The sequence below is a fragment of the Pleurodeles waltl genome, chromosome 4_1 (genome assembly GCF_031143425.1).
Source record: "Pleurodeles waltl isolate 20211129_DDA chromosome 4_1, aPleWal1.hap1.20221129, whole genome shotgun sequence".
Taxonomy (NCBI): Eukaryota; Metazoa; Chordata; class Amphibia; order Caudata; family Salamandridae; genus Pleurodeles; species Pleurodeles waltl.
In genome coordinates this window covers 744588778-744613651 of record NC_090442.1, presented here as the reverse complement: position 1 = coordinate 744613651, position 24874 = coordinate 744588778, and the positions used below count along the sequence as shown (strand labels likewise).

At 45.9% G+C, this 24874-nt stretch overlaps 1 protein-coding gene across 5 annotated transcripts in view; it reads right to left on the bottom strand.

The window, feature by feature from the left end:
- Positions 1-24874, bottom strand: part of LOC138288114 (NLR family CARD domain-containing protein 3-like) — a 497028-nt gene that overhangs the window by 310718 nt on the left and 161436 nt on the right. The gene's annotated exons all lie outside the window — the stretch shown is intronic.

Genomic DNA, 24874 nt, shown 5'->3' with positions numbered 1-24874 from the left:
GCAAGTCAGGGAAACTGCGACTCAAGGAGTATCTTTTAGAGCAAAATGCTGCAACTGAAAATATAGAAAGGTTTCTGAAGCTATTGTGTTACCTACCTGTAGTAAACAGTTTTGTGTTGATTTTTATTTAGTGCTCGCAATATTTGCATTTAGTTTTGCACAGATCTGAATTTAGGAGGCCAAGCCGAAAGGCTTTGCCAGCCGCTGTACTTGTGAGTGTGACATCACTAGAGCTGCGCTGGGATAGGTCAGTTAGTGAGAAAGGTCACGAACGGACTGGTGGACAATCGTTAAGCGTAATTGGTTTAGAAGGTAGAAGAAAAGGATTTGGGGCTTGAAATATACTTCCTGATTCGATTGAAGTAGCATAAATTACTGAAAATGAAAAATTGTCAAAGCTTTAAAGAGTTCCCTAGGGGATATGCGTTCATTCCAGCTAGAATAGAAGAAATTACCCAACCAGAAAGTTAACGCGCCTACATTGCATTTGAAGAACAAAGTGCTGTGCCATGTGTCTGGCTGAAACAACGGTGCAAAGAAACAGAGAAAGACGCGAGCTCAGCATTCCTTTCCCATGGAACATTTAATTTGAGAATCTTGGAGAACTTAAGCAGAGTATTGTATGATTCGAAACCTCCTGCGAGACTTGCATAATTTGAAGCATTAACTATTTGGTAGATTAGTGGCCAGACAGCAACAGCAACAGAAATTTGAGAGGAGAATGAGAAAAGCTGAACTGAGACTTTGCAGGGAATTAAGTTCTTTCCTGCAATTACACAACAGAATGAGAACTAGGCTAGAAAAAGTAAAAAGAAGAGGGATTCCTATCCTTCTGATGACAAAGAGCAGAGACCGACCGAGTCTAGAAAGACTTTGACTTTTGATGAGGACTCAGATGATGACAAGTTTATTTTGCAATTATTGAGAAATCGTCCCTAACCCTATGCAGCACGAGTCAGATCCAAGCACTAGTGCAGACCCTACAGCTCTGATGCCTATTGGAACTGCACAGAGACAGATACAGGTTAGCCATAATGTCCCTACCACATCCATCATCCAGAGGTATCTATTATAGATACTGTAACAAACTTACTGGTGCCGACAGGACCGGCTGCCCACCTGAGACAGGTTTATCAGAAGTCGATGCTGATCCAGATAGAGTCTACCCTGAATTTAATGTCTCCAATACAAACACAGACAATCCCGAGATACACCCCTATAACAGGGTCACAGACGGAGATGTCTCCATTGACAAGTCAGGATACAGGAGATATGTACCCTAGAGATCCAAATGTCCGACCAAGTCCAGATGCAATATCAGTACCAGTTACCATAGGTTCAGTCATACCATGGTTTGCCCAGGGAATTAATAAGAGCACTGAACAGAAAATCCTGAATCCGAGCGTAGAAAGGGAGAGGTTCAATGAAAACGCAGGAATGATGACTCCCATGAGACCGACATTTTATAGAACAGGTCCATTAATCGATTTGAGTTCTTTTAGGACTCCTCCAAATAATCAGGGGAGATTCGAAATAGGTCTTAATCCAAGCATGGTAACACCAGAGACCCCAACCCTAATGTTACAGCAAGTGCCCGGTGTAAGTAATAACAACATTTAATTACAAGGGTTGACAGATTAGCAGGTAATTGAATGGTTGGAGAAAATGAGTAGCACACAAAGAGATTCTAGTGGAGGAAGTGCACTGAATTTGACCAGGCTTAGACTAGAAGCAAAAGACTTAATTGAAGGAACAATAGGATTAGACAGGATTGACTCATACTGTGAAGAAGATTTGCGTTATTTGTGCAAGCTGATTACCAACAAAGCAGGAATAGTACATCAGAAATTAGCAGACCTAGCTTTAGCGACTCTAAGGACTTTGAGAACATGAGAATACTCAGAATGAAGATTCACATTAGGGAATTAATTTAGAACATTCAAACATGGCGCGCATTAGATAAGTGGGAAGGCAGATGGGTGAAGAAAAGAGACAAGAAGAAAAGGGACTTTGCGAATCTTACTGCGAATGTGCAGAAGATTGAGGATCCTGTGAAAATATTACCAAGGAGAGAGATTCCGTGAGGGAATTTTGTTCATGTCTCTTGGAGCATAAGTGGCATTTTGTAGTTTACCAATGATTATCCTAGGTTGATAGAGAAGCCAGTGGAATGGTACCAGCAAACAGATAGGTGTGTGTAATGATATGTGAATTTTGACCACTGACTCCATGTTGCACTTAGCCTAGCTTTAAACCGTCACTTTAGTGACCACCAGCTTCATTCTGCCTACTGACTTTATTTTAGCATTAGACACTACCACGTTAAAAGCTGCAAGTAGTTTTCCACATTGTACAATGTGCATATGTTTTTTTTCTACATGTTTTTTTAATGTACTCAGACGGGAGGGAACTGACTTGTTTTGAATTGGCACCTTGGGATTGTGGCCAAGTCATGACGGGTTATTATTAAAGCAATCATCATTTTTTGAATAAATAAACTTCTGCAGGGAAAGGGAGGTTCTAGACTTTTCCTCTCTTGTTTGTTCAAAGTATAAGAGGTTGAGATCAGATGGACCGGGGACAGAGATTGTTTGCAGATCTCGGGTACATCCAGGACGCTATAGTGTGCCATCCTTCCCGTGAGGATAATTGGTCTCTCACTCCTTGATCGATTCCGGTATCTGATGCTGAATAGGAGGGAGATTATTTGCTTTGCATTATAATATAGATACATATTTTGCTGTGTACATTGCAGTGGAGAATCATTTGTACATTCTTTCATTTAATTGCTGTGACCATTTTTGAACGAGTGCTTTCAGCATGCTAATCTCCTTTTAGGAACCTTGCGTAGTGAAGTAATAAATGTCTTCTTTGGACTAAGAAGCGCATTCCAGAGATTTTTGTCAGTGCATGAATGGTCAAGCTAGGTCATTAGTGAAGCAAAACAGTGTGTAAAACTCACAAAATGCTTGTGGGAGGATTTGAACACCCTGTTAGAAATAGTAGTTCCAGCAGAGTTATGGGATCGAATGCAAGAGGCAGAGAGATCCGGCTACAGGTGCACCATCTCCTGATGTCATGAAATATTACTATAAGGTGACTGAATTTAAAAAAAAAAGAATTTCCACTAAGAATACTGATTGGCAGAGAATAGACAGGACAGCCTAGGAAGGGAAAGAGTTGGTACAGGCGTACTATGAGAGATTGTTGCAGGCATTCAAACATTACAGTGGCACAAAAACAATTGAGCCAAAAGACATGATTCATTTTGTGTTCAAGTTTGTTGAAGGGTTGAGATCTGAAATTAGCCAAATGATTAACAGTCATTTGATTTGCAAAGCCAATTGATGAAGTGTTGCAGTAGGCAAAGTACTGTAGTGACGAGACTGAGTTGAAGCAGGGAAAGTTGAAAGAAAAGGCAATGGTGATGCAAATTAAAGCAGCACAATTAGAGATGCATGGAAGTTTTCCATAGCAGCAGGAGGGAAACAGGTGGTTGCAGAACCAGGCAAAATGTAGAAGTCATGGTGGAGTTGGAAATGTGAACTGTGGTCCTGATTTGAATACTGTGGTTATTCTGAATGACATGCAAGGGATGAAAAGGATGTAACCTTGTCACGCTTGTGGAGGCCTCGGACATTGGAAACTGAGGCCCTCATTATGACTCTGGTGGTAAATCCTGCTTACCGACACGCTGATGGCCACCAACTTACTGCCGTGATGGCAGCCATACATTCACCATATTATGACACACCAATCCGAGAGAATACAGCCACATACACAAATCCACCAGCCCAAAGGTCAATTATAAAGTGGCGGTACCAAAACCCATACCGTTACACCAATAAAACAACGCCCACCACATTATGACCCACGAATCACCACGGCGGACATTCAACGGCGGTAAACCATTGGCAGTACATACCGCCGCGCTCAGAATGGACACCCACATACAAAACAACACTACATTGGCCAATACCAAATGCACACACCTGACACTCATACACACACCATACCCACACCACTATAAAACACACACCCACATTACACAAAACCTTTTACAAACAACAATTGCAGCCAGGAGACTGAAAAGAAAAGCACAGCGACAACTAGACACACACATCACAAACACCCAGACACCCCTCACACACTCCACCACATTATCCAACACACCCTCACCAACACACATCACACAACACCCTTGGCACCATAAAGGCACCCCCGTTTCACTGAGGAGTTAAGGGTCATGGTGGAGGAAATTGTCAGGGTAGAGCCACAGCTCTTTGGAGCACAGTTACAGCAGATTTCCATTGCAAGGTACATGGAGCTATGGCGAAGAATCGTGGACAGGGTCAACACCGTGGGACAGCACCCAAGAACAAGGGACAACATCAGGAAGAGGTGGAATGACCTACACGGAAGGTACTTTCCATTGCAGCAAGACACCAGCTCGCCATACAGACGACTGGCTGTGGACCCCCACCTTCTCCCCCACAGCTCACAGCATGGGAGGAGCAGGTCTTGGCAATACTGTATCCTGAGGGACTTGCTGGAGTTGCCGGAGGACTGGAAACTGGTAAGTCAATATTTACTACATGTCACCCCCCCAATTCCTGCATGCCATTTCACACCCACACACTCACCCCCCTCACGCCACTCCATCCCACACACGGCACCCTCACTTATGAATAAACCCAAAACCAATCCCTGAATGCCATACCAATGCATGGACACCCCTCCCAGCCCTGCATGGACACCTATCACTAAAGGGAAACGTCCTTTATGCCGAAGTTTTTATAACGAAGTCGTGGTTAACGAAAGCGGAACAACGCTTTCTTTAACCACGACTCCGTTATTTTGTGCCTTAACTATGCATGTCCTGAACAATGAACATGCGTGGTTAAGGTACAAACAAGGGAGTCGGCTAAGGAGGAAGACGCAGGTGACGAGGGGACGACTAAGGTAAGTGGGGGGTTTTAGGTTTTGGGGGGGTGGGGGTTCGGGTTTTTAGGTTTTGGGGTGGGGTCGGGGGTGGGGCATTTTAGGTTTTGGGGTGGGGTTGGGGGGTGGGGCGTTTTGGGGAGGGGGTGGGGGGGCCAGGGGGTTTTAGGTTTTGGGGCTGGGTTGGTGGGTGGGGCGTTTTTGGTTTTGGGGAGGGGGTGGGGGGTCAGGGGGTTTTAGGTTTTGGGGCAGGGGTGGGGGGTCAGGGGGTTTTAGGTTTTGGGGCAGGGGTGGGGGGTCAGGGGGTTTTAGTTTTTGGGGTGGGGTTGGGGGGTGGGGGGTCAGGGGGTTTTAGGTTTTGGGGCGGGGTTGGGGTGAGGGATGCAGGGTCAATGGTGCCTATTACTAATGCTTTTATCAGGAATGCCTTTACAACGAAATATCATTGTTAAGGCATTCGTGGTAAAGGCATTAGTAGTAACAACGAGGTCGGTGTTCCGACCTCGTTGTTAAGGCACTCGTTGTTTCGGAAGTCGGTGTTCCGTCATATAACCATCACTAAAGCATGCACAGCATAGGGAAACTAACATACCCACAATACATCACCATACACAAGCAAAAGCTGGCAGGATGACACCAATCATAGAGGGGAAGCTAGGGAACTACAAACGTCAGACACTTGAAGCAAAATACATCATTTACATCCCCACAGGTACCCCATCCAATGCCAGTGGAGAGGAGGTGCCATCACTATCCAGTCCCCCAACAGAAGAGGCCCCCAGTGATGACAGTAACTCTGGACGTCAGGATCTGGAGGACCTACCTGGCCCATCAGGGACCACTGGACAATCAATCACCCAAGTCCACTCACAGATCACCACAGAGCCTCCCCCATCAGGATCCAACACCACAGCACGCACCCAGCGTACCCACACCTCTGTCTCCAGGACACGTCAATCAGCAGTGTGCCCACCTGTACAGGGACCCCAGGCCACACCTCGCCCACAAGACAATCAGGGACCTGGGGTCAGTGGCAGTGGGCACACCATTCAGGGGACAGAGGCACAGGCCCACAAGGACACTGGGAGGACTGCTGTGTGCGAGGGGGAGGACAGGCCCAGTGAACCGACTCTCCAGGAGGCACTCTCCGAGATCCTGGGAGCCTGCCAACATTCCCAGGACATGATGGGCCAGATCCTTGACAACGTGCAGGAGAACAGGCAGCTGCAGGAGGGACAGTATCAGGGGATCAGGGAGGACTTGCGGGCCATCAACAACACCCTGATCTTCATAGCAGGTGTGCTGGCAGACATGGCCAACATCATAAGGGAGGCATCAGCACACCAGTGGGCCCCTACCACTAGCCAGTCCATCAACCAGCCTTCCGCTTCCGCTGCCGCTAGTGGGCAGGAGGCCCCGCCACAGGACCCAGAGGCCACAAGCACCCCCCCCTGCAGAAGGTGAACTACCCCGCAAACGTTCCCTGCGACCCAGACAGAAGCCAGAGACACTTGCCAAGATCACTGCAGGGAATGAGACTCTCCTGATTGTCCCCCTTGTGTCACACACTGTCACCTTGTCCACTGTGAACTGCTATGGCTCCCCTAGGACACTGCACCTGTGCTACAAACAGATTGGAACAATACCCAGGACTTTCCTCCATCATCACCCCACTGCACTTTACCGTCTATTTCTTAGCACTGCAATAAACACCCTTGGCCAAACTTCGACTGCTAGTATTTCATGTTTGAAAATTTGTATTGATTGAAACAGCTACTTACATTGCAAATAACCTGTACATAGTGAGAGCACAGAATGAATGACCTGTTTCTGGTTGTTGTTATCACATCACGGCATTGTTGTAATATCACCAACATCTGTAAAATGACAATACATAGGTAACAGTAAGTAGAGGAAACAAGTGGGTAATGCCAGTATGCCAATGCCACACAGAATACAATTGTCATGGAAATGTGACATTTACTGTCTAACCTTTGTGTCATTGGAAGTACTGATGGATCACTAATGTTCTGTTGTCCACATCCTCATCCTCTGCCTCCTCATCCTCACTATCCTCAGGGTCCACTGCTGCCACAGGGGCAACTCCAGTCTCCTCCTCCTCCAGAAAAAGTACATGGCATCTGAGGGCCAGGTTGTGCAACATGCAGGATGCTACTAGTATCTGGCAGACCCAATCGGGTGAGTGGCACAAGGATCCACCTGTCATATGGAGGCACTTGAACCTGGCCTTCAGGAGGCCAAAGGTTCTCTCAATTTTCCTTCTGGTTCACCCATGTGCCTCATTATAAAGTTCCTCAGCCCTTGTCCTGGCATTCCTCACAGGGGTCAGAAGCCACAATAGGTTTGGGTAACCAGAGTCACCTGCAAATATTGAGGGACAACATTTAGCCACACATTGTCCTATTTGGCCAACAGCATAGGCATACACCAACATACACTGTGTGGGACCAAGGCTCACCTATAAGCCACACCCTGTGCCTCTGTAGTTGAGCCATCACATTTGGGATGCTGATAAAATGCAAATGCATCATGCACCGACCCAGGATACTTAGCATTGACATGGGAGATGTACTGGTCCACCAGGCACACCATCTGCACATTCATGGAGTGGAAACTCTTACAATTCCTGTACACCTGTTTATTCTGCCGGGGGGGGGGACAAACACAATATGTGTACCGTCAATCGCCCTAATTATGTTGGGGATATGTCCCATTGCATAAAACCCGGCCTTCACAGTGCCCAAATCTTCAGCCTGGGGGAAAGCTATGTAGCCGCACATTTGTTTTATCAGGGCGGACAATACCCTTACCAGCACTACTGAGAACATTGGCTGTGACATTCCTGCTGCCAAGCCCACTGTCACTTGGAAGGAAACAGTTGCCAGGAAATGGAGCACTGATAGAACTTCTACAAGAGGGGGGATCCCAGTGGGATGACGGATAGGTGATATCAGGTCAGGTTCCAACCGGACACACAGCTCTGTGATTGTGGCCCTGTCCAGTTTATAGGTGAGTATTATGTGTCTGTCCTCCAGTGTAGCAAAGTCCACCAGGGGTCTGTACACAGGGATATGTCTCCATCTCCTATTCATCTGCAGCAGTAGGTATCTAAGGCACACAAGAGTGACTAGGCTGTCACAATTTGAACAATGAAACCCCAACCTCAGTATACATAGTGCATTCATGTGATGGGACAGTGGAATTGAAAAGTATGTGCCTTTTATCCTGTGACGCAGCAAGTATTGTTAGGCCTGTTTCCCCCTCTGAAATGGCGTCTGCCTATCCTGTGTGGAGGGATAGGTGGAAGTGAGGTAAATCCGCTGACGTGTGCGCCGTCGTGGGAGGCGGTTGCGAACCGCCGTGCAATTCTTCATTGGATATTATTGGGCCCTATGGGTAACAGTGGCCAATAGGGATGTACGCCGTCAGTGACGGTATACACCGCAGCGGACGTGACCGCCATTGTCTATCTGATTCATCACTCGTTTCTTTACCTTTCACAGAAGAAGACCTACACTGCATGTGCTGCTGTGACCTGTGCCTGGAACCTACCATGGCCAGTATGACTGGGGAAACGGCCCCAGCCTTCACTTCTGAGGAGTTGGTGCGACTGGTGGATGGGGTCCTACCCCAGTACAGACTGCTCTATGGGCCTCCAGACCAATAGGTGAGTACACTCGGGGCACAATTCATGTGGCATGAATGCATGGATGTGTGTGTGAAGGCATTGTGTAAGGGTGGGGGGGGATTGTCTGTTGGCGGTGTACATGTTGTGTGCTGGGCTATGTGTGTGCCAATGGTGATGGAAACTGGTATGGTGGGCCATTAGTGTAACAGGCTGGACTGTTTGTTCAACAGTGTCTTCCTGTCTGTATTGCTTCAGGAGGTCAGCACCCATCAAAAGAAGGGATTATGGCGTGCCATCTCCAAGGATATGCGAACCCTATGGGAGGGTCTATGTCAGGCAGAGCACCCGCTGTCAGAAACGGTGGGAGGACCTGAGACACTGGGCATAGAAGACCGCGGAGGCCCAGCTGAGGATGGCCTCCCAACGAAGAAGGGGTGCCCGCTGAACCCTGACCCCCTGATGGCCCGCATACTGGTGGTGGCTTACCCTGAGCTGGATGGGCGCTTGAGGGTATCACAGCAGCCACAAGGGGTTCAGTACAGTGGGTATCATTACAACTTATGGCTGGTGGGGCGGTATCCGGGTTGTGGTTGTGTGTTAGTGGGTGCCTCTAAGGCGAGGCCAGACATAGCAGCATAGGTCCTCTGAAGGGTAAGGGTTGCCTGGCAAATACAGGTAACCTAGCTTGTTAGTATTCACCTCTGGATAGGGCTGTGTGGGTCCCAGATGTGCTGCAGTTGGCGGTGTGTGCTGCTTCTCATGCTTTGGTGGCTAGCAATATCACTGGTAGTGAAATGCATAGTGCGAAGGCTTGTTCCCTGTGTGTGAGGGTGCTGTGTACGCCAACAGTGGTGTTGGGGGAGTCATTGACCCAGTGTATCCTTTGTCTCTCTCCCCCCTTTTCTTGTTTTGTCATCATGTCCTTGTGTGCATTAGCATCATCTGGCGGAGGAGCAAAGGCATCGGCGACAGAGGGAGCTGCATCCCACAGGACCCTGGAGGAAGAGTCCACCGACGCCAGGGGAACCAGTGGGACGGAGGGTGAGGGGAGCACCACGCCAGAGACTGTAGGGGACAACACAGACTCTGATATCTCCTGCGATGGGAGCTTCCTGGTGGTGGCAGACACCTCTGTGACCACCCCAGCTGCAGGTACAGCCGCCACCCGTACCAGAACCACCTTCCCAGTAGCCCCTAAGCGAGTTGTCCGTGCCCGCTCACCCAGGAGGGTGGGCATCTCCTTCGCCCCAGACACCTCAGGCCCTGCCCTAGTGAGCTGTGCTGCCCTGAGTGCGAAGGCTATTGACCTCCTGAGATCCATCTCTGTAGGGTAGTCAGCAGGAGCCACAGGGGCTGGCATCCGCGATGCAGCAATGCATTACTGGAGGGCATTCATGGCCCAACATAGATTGATTCAGGCTCTGGCCTCCTCCCTGATGGCAGCCATTGTCCCTGTTTCAACCATACCCCCCTCCAACTCCCACTTCCCAGTCCCATTCTCCTCAACCCCAACCCATCCCAAGCACACAAACAGGCGTGCATGCACACAAGGCAACACCCAAGGGTGTCAGAGGCAAACACAAGCACCACACTTCATCCCACAGGCACTCACACAAGCAACATCTCATTGCAGACATGACACCACTGTCTCCCCCTCCTCCAATAACCTCCCCCCTGGTTACGACCACACTCACACCTGCATGCACTACATCAACATCCGCTACCAGCATCACCACACCAAGCAGAACACACACCTCACTGGCAGACACCTCCAAAACATTCATGCACGCGTCCCCTGTGTCCTTTCCCACTGTGTCTGTCCCCGCCCCCCTCCTAAAGGACACAAACGCAAGCATTCAGACACCCAACAGCCATCCACCTCACATCAGCATACAGCCCATGCAGCTGCACACAAAACCAGCAGACATACACCTCCGACACCCACTCCCTCATCCTCCTCTCCCATTATTCCTCCCTCCTCCCGCCCCAACGTCCCTAAAAGGCTTTTCCTTGCCCAACTTGACCTCTTTCCTAGCCCTCCCCCGTCCTGCACGTATGGGCAGGGCACCAAGGACACAGCCCAGCACCTCAGCCAAACAGTCCACGGGGCCATGGTAGCACACCACCTACTTGTGGTGGTAAGGATACCAGACCTATGACACTGAAGGGGAAGGAGCCAGCACCTCCAGGGATGAAAGGGACGAGTCCTGCACTAGCAGTGAGGAAGGGGAAGGGACCTGCACCAGCTGCGAAGAAGAGGAAGGAGCCTGCACCATCTGTGAGGAAGGAGCCTGCACCACCAGGCAGAGAGGGGAAGAGTCCATCCGCCCCTGCAAGGAAGGGAAAGAGGTCCCCGACCCATGAACAGGAGGAGAAGAGGCACTCTACGCCAGCAGAAGCTGTCAGGCTAACACTGCCACCACCACCTCCAGGTGTCACGGGCCCCCACCGCCAGATGTGGATGTGCAGCCATCAGTGAGTGCAGGGGCTCCCCAAACAACACCAGCATACAGCCACAAGTGAGTGCAGGTCCTGCCCAGGAGCCTCCCCCAAACAACACCAGCATGCAGCACTCAGTGAGTGCAGGGGCTGCCTAGGCGCCACCCTCAACCACCACCACCATGCAGCCATCACCGCCGGCGAACGCCATGTAGCCCACCCTCCAGGGGCTACTGTGCGGGCTGTCCCCTCCAGAACCAGTGGGCTTGTCACCTACTCAATAGACTGTGGCCTTCCACTCCCCAGGACAGAGACCTGGGCATGTTGCCCCCTCCAGAACCATTGGGGAAGACACCCACTCCAGAGACTGTGGTCTTGCACTCCCCAGGACAATGCACTGGACATGTTGCCCCCTCCAGAACCAGTGGGTAAAGACACCCACTCCAGAGACTGTGGCCTTGCACTTCCTGGGACAATGAACAGGGCATGTTGCCCCCTAAAGAACCAGTGGAGAAAACACCCACTCCAGAGACTGTTGCCTTGCACTCCCCAGGACAGAGCAATGAGCATGGAGCTCCCTCCAGAACCAGTGGGGAAGACACCCACTCCAGAGACTGTGGCCTTGCACTCCCCAGGACAATGCACAGGGCATGTTGCCTCCTCCAGAACCAGTAGGCTTGCTCCCGCATCCGGCTGAGGTGCCCTCCCTCCCCCTGAGGTGCCTGCCTATTTGCAAACTGATGCTCCTGTAGTGTTCTATCCGGATATACTCAGGATTCGAGTTTTGCCCTATAGCCATGTGGGCTCTTTGAACTTTGGACTGCGCAGTGTCCCTTTTTTGTACATGTGTACATATCTGTTTCATTACCAAATCACATAATTAATTTTGTTGTTGATCTGATTACAATCGCTTTAGTCAATTCCTGTTGTCCTTGCATTATTCTGCCATTTTTCGGGGTCAAATTGTTTTTGTGGTGCAGTTGGTTGTGTGTATGGTGTGTTTGTGTGTGTTTTGTGTGTGTGTGTGTCACTCTCATTTTCCTCCCTCCCTCCCTCGTGTGCTAGGTGTCTTTACTCACCGTCGTCGGCAGCGTTGGTGTTCCAGGTGGAGCATAACGTAGAAGATCATCTGGAAGACTTGCAGTTCGGGTTCCTCCCTATGTCTCCAATGATGAGTCCTTTCACTTTTGAGCTCTGTTTCCGCCAGGCTTTTGTAGGTGTTGGTACCGCCCCGGAAAAGGTGGTGGATTTGTGTGTCTTAATATGGTGGGCAGTACTTTGAATTCCGCCTGGCTGTTGGCGGCTACCACCGTGCTGGCTGTTGTTTCCGCCCTGGTGGTTGGTGTGGTACATTGGCTGTCTATTAGGGGTATCACCGCCATGGTCATAATTTGGTGGTGATTATCGCCAGCCTGTTGGCGGTATTACCGCCACTTTATCACCCACCGCCAGGGTCATAATGAGGGCCTGAGTGTTCGATGTTAAGTCAGGAAAGTGTTGTTCAGCAGACAAATGAAATCAATTATTTTCCAAATATGAGAGGACCAAGAATGAGAGGTCAAAATCCAAATGTCTAAAATAATGTGAACCAGATTTCAGCCAATGCAGCAGATGCAAATGCCACATTTGCAGATGTCCCAGTCGCAGCCAATGCAACCCCAAGTCCAAATGGTACTAGGCAACAAATTCCGATACCTCAAACCCCAATGGAGCAGCAGCAGGTGATGCTTCCTCAGCAGGTCACAGGTCAAAGGCTTAACTAGAGTAAAAAAACACAGTACACCAATACCGACTACACAGTGAGGATGAAGCAAATGATGACTGGGTGAGTTAGAGTTAAGATGGGGAGAAATGCATGTTAGCAGCTTTATTAGCAGTAGATCAGAAGGGTCTACACGTGAAGAGAAAAGTGATGGGTCACAAAATCTCGTTCTTAGTTGACACAGGAGCTACACGCTCTATAGTAAGAACTGCAGAAGTTCCAAACTTGCCTCTTTCAGGGAAAAAAGTACAGATCGCAGGAGTTGCAAATCAGTATTTGACAAACCCGATCACTGAACCTTTAAAGGATTACACAAATTTGTGGTTTGTGACTCAAGTCCAGTTTCCTTACTTGGAAGAGACTTGCTATGTAAAACAAAATGTTCAATTACTTGTTGAATGATGGCACTGCCATCCAGACAAACAGTGATGATGAAGATGACTTGCCTACAGGAATAGATTGTGACTCCGTGAATGAGGAGTAAACTTTGATCAGTTTCTTTCCAGTTTTTACTATAAAAATTTTTCCCTCTGACTTACAGGGAACAGTTAAAATGAAAGTGTGGGATTTTACAGGAAAATACATTGGTCTAATCAAAGGGGTTGAGCCAGTTAAGATCCCAGTCACGCCAAATGCAATTTTTCCCCAGACTCCCCAACACCACATGACACAGGACACTATTGAAAGGATTGCACCTATAATTGCAGAATTTGAAAACCAAGGTGTTCTAAAAGAGGTACTGAGCAGCCCATGGAACTCACCAATAATTGGTTTGCAAAAGCCTTGAGGGAAATTTTTAATTGTTCAGGATTTCAGGAAAGTAAATGATATTGTGATTAAATGTTGTCCCATGATGCCAAATCCAGCAGTGATATTGTTTCAGATCCCATGCGGTGCTGAATGGTTCACTGTAGTGGACCTGTCACAAGCATTCTTTTCTGTATCTCTTCATGAGTATACACAGTTCCTTTTCTGTTTTAAATTCATGGACAGAGTCTATTGTTGATGCAGAATTCCCAGAGGATTTTCAGAGTCACCGTCCATTTTCAATCAGATATTGAAGAAGAATAGGGAGTCATTGGAATTGCCTTTCCAATCGACTTTGGTACAGTACATTGATGATTTATTGGTTGTTTCAAAGACAAGTGAGGCATGTAAGTATGATACTATTACCTTGTTAAATCATTTAGGGAAAAATGGACGTAAAGTGTCCCCAGCAAAATTACAGTATTGTCAGAGAGAAGTGAAGTATTTGGGACACCAAATTGAAAAAGGAGCTAGAGCAATTTCCAGGGAGGTGATTAAAGCTATATTACAGATGAATCCCCCTGTTACACAGCAAGATGTCAGATTGTTTCTGGGAATGGTGAGCTACTGTCGTCAGTGGATTCCCAACTTTTTAATCATTTCAAAGTCATTACAGAAGCTGACTCACAAAGAAGTTACAGATCCCTTAGTTTTAGACCAAGCCTGTATGAAAGCCTTTACTGAACTGAGAGAAAGTCTGTGCAAAGCGCCGGCTTTGGGAATGGCTGATTACGCAAAACCCTTCATGTTGTTTTGTCATGAGCGTTATGCATGTTCTTTGTCTGTTTTGACTCCAGTCCATGGTGGCGTAAACCATCCAGTATCTTATTTTTCAGCTACTTTCGACCCAGTTGCAGCAGCACTACCTGGCTGTTTGTGCACAGTAGCAGCGGTTGGAATGAGCCTCACTGAGAGGGACAGCATTGTGGTGGGACATTCTTTAACTGTTATGGTCCCTCACTCCATTGAAGTTTTGCTTACCCGAACCAAGACCTATATCTAACCAATGCTATACTGGCCAGATACGAAACTGTAATTTTAGGTTCTCCAAACATTACTCTGAAAAGCGTATAGTGCTTGACCCAGCAATTTTGCTTCCAATAGAAAATGTTGCAATAGACAAATTGAAGGAGGTTGAACAATGCCTGGAAGTAACTGATTTATGTACAAAAACAGAGACCTGACATAAAGGATACTCAATTGGAGGAAAATGACCAAATCATTTTTGTTGATGGTTCCTGTTTCAGAGATAATATGGGAATATTGAGAGCCGAATATACTGTGTGCACAATTTCTGGCATACTCGAAGCGTCCTGGCTTCGAGGAGTGTATTCTGCACAGGTGGCTGAATTAGTGGCTCATACTAGAGCATGTCATGTTTCTGCACAGCTTAAAGTTACCATTTATACTGATAGTCAGTATGGATTTGGGATAATTCATGACTTTGATCAGCTGTGTTCACAGAGAGGTTTCCTGACCTCTTCTGGTTCGCCAGTTAGAAATGGTGAAAGAATACATGATTTCTTAGAAGCTTTACAAATGCCTGAAAAGACTGCTGTAGTGAAATGCAGTGCACATATGAAATCACAAGATTTTGTATCAATATGAAATAGATATGCAGGTCAAGACACAAGGTTTTGCGCCCTGAATTGTATATCCTTCAAGGACAAATGGGAAGTGTTACCGAAGGAAGAAATATGTACCAGTTATGCTCTAAATGTGATTGATACTTGGGAAGAACGGAAAGCGCTTCAGGATAATGTTGACAAGGAGGAAAAGAAAATATGGGTAAAACTGAAATGTGTTCAGCGAGAAGACGATGTTTGGGTGTCTGGGGAGGGACAAGGGGTTTTACCAAATAATTTGTTGACTCAAATGGCTAGATATTACCGTGGTCAAGCACATGTTGGGAGGGATGCCATGATTCACACCTTCACAGTAGGGGTTCAATCCAAAGTTTAGACAGGTTGCCAAAGCAGTTTGCCACCATTTCATCATCTGTCAGCAGATGAACGTGGGAAAGAGGAATGTGGTCAATATGAGCCACGTTGGAAGAGCGGGAGGTCCGTTTAGCAGGATGCAGATGGATTTTATTGAGATGCCTGTGTGTGGAGGATTTTGATATGTGCTGTGATTTTGTGCATTTTTAGTCACTGGACTGAGGCTTACCCCACATGAAGAAATTATAGTCTTACTGTAGCGAAACTACTGCTTAGGGAACTGATACCTCGTTTTGGGTTTCCGGTCTCTTTAGAATGAGACAGAGGAAGTCACCTCAACAATGAAGTAATTAAATTACTATATTCAGCTTTAAACATTGAGCGGAAGTTGCATTGTAGCTACCGCCCTGAAGCTTCAGGACTTGGTGAGCAAATGAATGGTACCTTGAAGTCAAGACTTGCAAAGATGTGTGCGTCAACGAATCTGAAATAGCTAGACGCACTACCTGCTAGTTCTGATGAGTATGAGAAACACACCCGACAGGGAGACTGGATTGTCGCCGCATGAAATCCTCATGGGCAGAGCAATGAGATTGCTGGCAGTTCCTGTGAATGCTCTTGTGAATATAACAGATGATATGGTGTTGGACTACTGCAAGGGCCTGGTTGATATGGTTCGCTCTTTCTCTCACCAGGTGGAAGCCACCACTGTGCAACCATCCCAGGATCAAAGCCACAACCTGAGAACTGGAGATTGGGTTGTGATCAGAAAACACATGAGGAAGACTTGCTTGGAGCCTTGGTGGAAAGGCCTGTATCAAGTAGTACTGGTTACTACTACAGCTGTGAAGTGTGCAGGAGTCCCAAACTGGATTCAAGCCAGCCATACTCGGAAAGTACCCAGTCCTCTCGACAATGAAGACGAGTTGCTGAGAGTACCAACAACTTCTGGACAGTCTCCAGAAAAAGAGCAGGAAGCTGTAGAATCAGAGACTGAATCTGAGCAGACCGAAGGTGGGTCAGGAACTCCTGTGAGAGATGAAGTGGAAGACATACAGTAGGGTAACAGCGAACCAACCTCATGTGAGACAACAGGAGCGTCTAGTCAGGGGAGGGCTCTCCCAGAAGCAGATGGTCTTTAAGGACAAACACAGCAAGCCACAGACCCTGAGTTGGGAGAAGTTGAGGCAGATCAAAGTCGAAACAATCTGACTCCTCCGACGGAAGTCGCAGGTACATCAAGTCGAAATCCTGCAGAACTAGAAGCAGTTTAAACTCCAACACTGAAAAGAGCATTGACCAAGGGTGTACTGAAAGGAGATAAGTGGCCGAAATCACAAGCCAAGAGAAAATAATCAATTACAGTGTTGACAACAGAAGAAGAAATAGACACAACAAGAATAGAAGATTTGAGTGGAGAGCAAATTGCAAGCAGATGGTACGTAGGTGCTGAATGGGCGTATGCAACAACAAGTGAATGGCAGAGTGAAGTTGTGTCTTTTTGTTTTGATTGTGAAATTCCAGGTCAATATTTTGGTATTTGAAGGAGATCAATGAACTGAACTTTATTGAGTTATGAAACTGAGAAAGGTGAAACAAAATTGAAATTAACAGGAAGAGACATTTAAATAAACTGATTTGAGATGCTGCTAAACAGATTTGTGACAACATTTGCCTATTTTGACAAGTTACTTATTTTTGACAAAAGTCCTGGAAGAGAGACTGAAAGCTGTAAATATCTGCATAAGAAGATTTTGATACATAGCTATATTTTTGTTTCTTTCTACTTTCTTATTCTTTAAAGACCATGAGTAACCCTAACAAGCAGACTAGAAAGAGTAGGTATTGGCTTAGCAACTGTGGGTTTGATAGTATGCTTGATATTGATTGAGTATGAGTCTTATTGAGAAAACTGCGGCTAATAATGCTTCTGCTTTAGAGACGACTACTGCACTTACAGAATTAGAGAAGTTTAAGAGGGATGAGCTATATTTACATGCAAATAAGGCACAGGGAGATATTTCTTCTAATGGCTTCTATCGCTTATTGGATGAGTACGTTGAGACGATGAATGCGAGAGAATGTAATGTTTGTCTGCAAAGTCCTTCATCAGTAGAGGAAGGGCTTACCTATCATAGCTTGCCATTAACATATGGGATTGGTTGCAGTCTTTTACTAACAACATTCTATAATCAGTATTATATTCAGTATTTCTATTAAAATCATGATGTAGTGTTTTCATTTGTTCCTATAGTTAAATACATGAGTAGAGTGGCTAAAGAAAATAGTATAGAATTAGTGAAAGGATTGTTTGAACCTACATTAACATTTGTGACAGCTTACGCACACAGGAACATTTTGACATGCTTGCTTACACAAATAGAAAATATCTTTTTAGATTAGACTGATGTCAGGAGGAAGGCACTGAAGGAGAAGTTAGAAAAGGGCATAGAGAACGTTTAGAAGTGACTATTCATTTGGTGAAATCAAAACACAGGGGAAATTAACTTTGGAGGCACAACACATAGAGAAACTTTGTGTATATAAGCCTAAACCTAGAACGGACACATGTAGTGAATGTAACCATGTACTCCTTTTCCAGAGTAAATTTACTTTTATGTTAAACGACAAGACCCAGCGATTCCAGGAGTTTATTACATCAGTGGATCAAATGCTTATTACCGTCTTCCAAGAGGATGGCATGGCACATGTTACTTGGGGATACTTTTCCCAAAGATTTATCAACTTGAGAACCTGAAAGGGTTACATAATGCTAGACCAAAGAGAGAATCTTATTCTGGCATAGTTGGAGATATATTTGGAGCAATGATTCCCTCAGTGGGGGTTATTCTCAATTCAGTGAAAATTCAAAAGTTGTCTACTATTGTGGATAACATACTGACTAGTTGTTCAGGAGCCATGATCCTAATGAATGCAGAAATGGCTGCGGTAAGATCTATGACTCTTCAGAACTGCCTTGCGTTAGACATCCTTTTAGCATAGGAGGGCGGCGTATGTAAATTGGTACAACCGCAACATTGTTGTGCTTTCATTCCAGATAAGGATAAGAAAATTAAAATCTTTATTAACAATTTGACTAATAGCAGCTCCGAAATTAAAATAGGAAAATACTTTAGAGAAAATTGGAAAAGGGGAAGAAGAATTAAAAGTTAAAGCGAATCCAAATTTTAGGTAAACGAAAAATTTGTATAGGATGATGTAAGGTGTAATGACATTTAGTCACCACAGGAAGGAGGGACTGTGAAAGCTGAATCAATCACTAATGATTTGCATTTATTAATGGTTAAGAATTTGCATGGAAATACTGTAGGCTAACATAGAAAATAATGTATGACTTGGAAAATGTGCCCACATGAGTGCACGCCATGAAAATACGTAATGCTTTTAGTGAATGCATAGTTATTGTGCACATGTACAGAAAAATGTATTAGTATATCATATTAATAATTTCATGTTATGTATTTGCTTTAATAACTGTAGGCCATAAGATGGTGAGGTTTGGGCCTAGTTTGCAAAACCTCATGTCAAGCTGCAATGTTTAATAAATGGGCGGAAAATGTAGTGTAAGACTACAGAAATAAAAGCTTTCATTGTTCGTGCTGTGCTCACCAAACAATTTGTAGATGTCTTTAATTTTCTGCTTGTAGAACCATGCTGTACTAGAAAATGCAACGAAGTAATCTTGATGCGTGAGACAGTGATGTCGTCAGGAACCAACAATGGATGTACTGACTGGAGTATGGATTGGTTGCAACAAAAGAGTTACCTGACCAGCCTGACAATGGAAACAGGAGAAGAGGAGCCAATCATCGATGTGTGGAGGACAGTTATATAACTAATATCTTAGATTTGGATTTTAGTTTTTATTGGGCCAACTGTAAATGTACGATTTCCTGACCAATGATGATGTGGGGAGATTCCTTAGAAATTGCTTCTTAAATGGTTTAGGTAGCTTATAGCCCACCATGTCTGAGCCATTCTTTTTCACTGTCCTGTTGCTGAAGCTGACCAGATGGATGTCAAACTGACGAAGAGAATCGCAACTTGCCGATCCATTGAGGAGAGGTATATCAAAATGTTATGGACTTTGCAGTAGGTTTTTGTTCTTTGCTTTCTAGGTGCCAACCGCTATTTTGATAGATCCCTAGTTAGATGTTTTACAATTTAACTTTTGACTAAATTACTTTTGCATGAAGTCCAAACATGGTATTCTAATTGGAGGGTAGTTAGTAATCCAGATGTTGACAAATGTTATTAACTAAGAGTTGATTTTATTCACCTACTGAAATCAGATGTATGTCATTTCTATTGCTCAGCTACTGTTGCTATTAATTAGTAATGTGACTTTTGAATGCTTAATTGTAAATGCATTAGTAAATTGAGATTTGTTAGAAAATGTGGTCAGTTAGTGTTATTCATATATGTTGATCATTTGGTATTGAGATTACTATACACGATGTTAGCATTGTTAATATAGGGGAATAAACTTTCTAAATTTTACTAAAAGCTGTGTTTATTCATGGCCATATGGGTCATGGTACGTGAAGTTTACTGATGCAAGATTTCTGACTAATTGATTGTTGTATACATTGTTGTCACAAGATTTGGTTAGAGAATAAATTGAAAAAGGTGATGATGATTAGATTCCTCTAAGTGCGGTCAAAGGATATATCGAACCTCTAACGTATCCCCTTATGAATAAATTATAAAAGACCAAATAAGGCCAGATGCGCTCATACAACCCATTGGATCTCTACCTCCGAGGATGCTGGAAGAGGGGCACATTCTTCCACATTATTTGGCCTACCCCTTGATTCGGCCCTATTAGCTGGGGGTGCAAAGACTAAGGCCCTCATTCTGACCTTGGCGGGCGGCGGAGGCCGCCCGCCAAAGTCCCGCCGTCAGGTTACCGTTCCGCGGTCGAAAGACCGCGGCGGTAATTCTGACTTTCCCGCTGGGCTGGCGGGCGGTCGCCTTCAGACCGCCCGCCAGCCCAGCGGGAAAGAGGCTTCCACGATGAAGCCGGCTCGGAATCGAGCCGGCGGAGTGGAAGCTGTGCGACGGGTGCAGTTGCACCCGTCGCGTATTTCACTGTCTGCGCAGCAGACAGTGAAATACATGTAGGGGCCCTCTTACGGGGGCCCCTGCAATGCCCATGCCAGTGGCATGGGCACTGCAGGGGCCCCCAGGGGCCCCGCGACCCCCTCTACCACCATTCGGATCCCGGCGGTCGGACCGCCGGGATCTGGATGGCGGTAGGGGGGGTCGGAATCCCCGCGGCGGTGCAGCAAGCTGCGCCGCCGTGGAGGATTCAATGGGGCAGCGGTACACTGGCGGGAGCCCGCCAGTGGTGCCGGTCCGACCGCGGCTTTACCGCCGCGGTCGGAATCCCCATTGGAGCACCGCCGGCCTGTCGGCGGTGCTCCCGCGGTCCTCCGCCCTGGCGGTCTTTGACCGCCAGGGTCAGAATGACCGCCTATGTCTCAAGCATTGACCTGCCGCGAGTACCTGAGTTTTCCTGGGATCCCCTTGAATCTCCAATCATAGACTAAGAAAAAAGGAAAGTGATTTGCTCAATTCCCAAGGGATGGACACCGGGGGTGGAAGGCCTCCCATTTGAGTTCTCTGCAACCTTTGCGTTCAATGGCGTCCCTAGCTCTAATGGCCGATACACAGTAGCTAGACACCTTTGCACCCTACCCTCATCCACAGTGGAAGTGATGTTCATACCAATAACACAACACGTAGAAACCCTTCTTGCTTATTCTCCTCCAATCTCTCTTCTATCCCCAGAATATAAAATTAGAGCAAAATTATTGCCGAAAGTATCCATTCCCTGCTGCCAGACTAGGTCCATCCAGACAAAAATGAATTTATCCCTAGGTGTAATACCTTCCTAAATATCAGCCAATTGTACACACTTATGGGCGAGGCCTCAGGAGATTGGCACCAATCTGTCTTTATCTTGCTTGATCTGGAACAAGCATTTGATACCTTGAATTAGGTCTTTATGTTTTGAGTACTCCAACTTTTTAGATTCAGCCCGCAAATAATGGGATGGATATACCAGCCCTACATCAAGAGTTAAAACTGGAGATTATATTTCTGACTCCTATCCAACACTTCGAGATACAAAGACAGGGCAGCCCACCTCCCCCATATTCACTTGCAGTCAAAGCATTTGCTCACAAGATCAGTCATTTAGGGCAGGAATGCAGCATACAGTTTTGGGGCCAGGCACAGGCCATCTCCCTATAGGTGTATGATGTGCTCATCTATGTAAGGGATCTCTGAGTAGATTTGTCTCCCATTGCTGAAACATCGCAAAAACTCTAAATACTCTCTGAGCTACAGGTCAAATATAATAAATTCCAGATATTCCCCTAACAGAAATCTATGCTGGAGGGAGAGATTTATCTAGGACGGGACGACTGACCTTGGCCGCTAATACCTTTGTACACCTTGGTATCCAACTGTATCATGAGCAAATGGGCATTCTTAAGGAAACTTAAGTAGGGCTGGGGGAATCACTTTATTTGCTGATTCAGTTTTGGATCTCCCTCCCACTGTTGATGGCCAAATGAGTAGCTCTGTCAATGATGGTGATGCTCCCTTGCCTTTTGTATTATTTTGTGAACCTCCCTGTCAAAGATCCCCCTGGGCCGTTCCAGGAACTAGATACCTTATTTTGGGATCTGATGTGGGGCCAGGTGTGAAATAGAGTTTTGCTACATAAACTGAAACTACTGCCAACAAGGGAGGCATGGGAGCACCTGATTTCTTCCTTTATTACCTTGCAGAACACCTCCAGTGGCTTGCTTATTGACTGGCAGGACACCATCAAGGGAAGACAGGCCTATCAAATACTCAAATTCGTGATGGCACCTTGCAAAGAACCTTATTCTTTTCGGTCCTGTATTCTGGACATCATTCCCTTCTGTTGTACAAGACCTGCCTGAAATGTGGCTTCCTCGTGCAATAAGGTCAAGCCTGCAGGCTCCAGTTCTTCTGCTCTAGGACATCCCTATAAGATAGGATGCACTAACAGACAGAAGGTTAACGTCCTAAAAGCTTCACCATTAAGTGTGCAGCTCCTGCACTGGAACATCACATTAAGTCAAATCCACTCACCTGAATTCTACGCCTCTGTGAGAGAGTCCACGCCCAAGAAGTGATTTTCAACACACAGGTGTGTTTGACTATGTGAAGGAGATTCATCGCTAGGGGAAGAAGGGTTAGGAAGAGATAGTTTGCCTTGAGACATATTCCCATATTACCTGGCCAATTACTTTAATCCTGTCCCCTTAAGTAAGATTTGCCTCAGTTACGTCACCTTTATTCTCCCTGGTATTGTGTGTATACAACTGCAAATACAATATTAGCACAACATTCAATAATTAACATCAGGTTTGAGTCCACTTCTGGAGTTCTCGTCCTAATCTCACCTTGTTTTTTTACAATGTCAGATAATATGTGAATCATTCAACAAACTTCAAGTCTTTCTAGCGAGGAGTGCGATGTCTTCTCTCTCTGGATGTCATGAAGCCAAGCAAGGCTTGATGGTTGGGCAGCTGTCCGAAATCTCACGAGGTTCAGAGGGAAACAGTCTTTTGATCAAAAGGTTATCCTTCTGAAAGGAGGCCTTCCCTGAGAGCCAGGGGGTCATCTGGAATCGGTCCATAAGGGCCAGGGTGTCACATATATGTACTGGCTATTACCAGGTGCATAAGGCCCAAGGGCAAGAGGGTACAAGGACCCAATGAAAAAGCCCCATGGCCAAAGAACATACCCTGCAACTGGACCAGGGTTTGACATCACAAATCTAGAGCCAGAAACTCTCCACTCCTCCATACCTTGCACAGCCTTGGGCATGGCAGGTGCTTCCAACGCGAACATTCCAGGGTATTAGTGCCACAAAGAGACAGATGGGAGTTATCATTGGGAAAGGTGTTTAGGGACTCCTGTTGGTTGCAAACCCTTGAGTATCCTCGCAAAATCCCTACAAATGCCCGACTCAGGTGCATTTTGTGTTAAGATTTGGTTGTGTCCATTGCTGCAATCATTTTTGCAGGTAGTAGTGCATAATATTAGGCAGGCCACTGACCACACCAATTTACCACAGCCTAACATTGTTAGTTGGTGTTGTTCCCTAGACCTAAACATAAGAAGGCTACAATATGATTCATAGATTTCTATCTCCTACTGTCTAATAGAGCTATAACAATGAAGTGGAAGTCTCCACTATCCCCCCTGATCTCGCAGTGGAGAAAAGAGGTTATTGAATGGACGGGGTGGAAAGCATGGCACTCTGCAGGTAGAAGCTGAAAGGGTTGCCAAGTACCCTTTGGCATAGTACTGGGGCATGGTCCTGCATGATTATATGAAATGCACCAAAAATTGTTAGCTCGCTGTGAAATTGCTAACCTACCGCCTATGTTCCTACAATGTATCCATGTGGCCTCCATCCGCTCCACTCTCCACAATGGCAGTATCCTCTTGCCCTCTAGAATATTACCTATCAGTGACCCACGTCGTGACCCCATGCATCGCTGTGGAATAAATTACCCTCTATGACTCAAACTTGCAACGGAGTTTGGTTTGCACCCTCCTAAACTTTACTTGTGTTGGGATGCAGCAGGAATGGGCAATTTACAATGTTTGTTAACGGGGTTTTCCTGGCCTACCCAGTTGGGGAGACTTATTTAACATAGTAAATTCTATAAATGCTTATTGCAGTATTGTGTGTAGCTGATTACAGGGTACAACATTTAATCTGAATTGCGATGTATGAATAATGCCACTATCAAAACTAACACAAATATATTTTAAAAAGAATGTAATATAAAAATAGGTGCATTTGTAATGTAGGTTAACGTAATTTGCTGTCATTGTATAGCCTGTTTATCACCGATCATGCACACTAATTTGTGTAACCATTCTGAACTCTTGAGCTCGTAGAAATGCACTGTTTATACATTCAAAAAATAAGAAACAGATATCTGATAACATTCATTCAGAATCAATTCTGTCCATTTATGTTTTGAAATTTCTAACTTACCACCCTGAGAATATTTATTCAATCCTTAAGTGAGGGCGGTAAAAACAAGGGAAGCAAACTGGTGTCTTAAGTAAAGATATACACATCTATTCTTGCATCTGTTGTTCTTTATTTTTTTTTAAACATTGTGTGAGACACAGGGTGAGCTTTTGTTTCACAGACTTGAGTTTCAAAAGTGAGAACACCTCATGGAGAGTCACCATAAGTACTCAAACACTTTCTACAAATAGGGGGAGGGAGGTAAACGAAGAGCAATA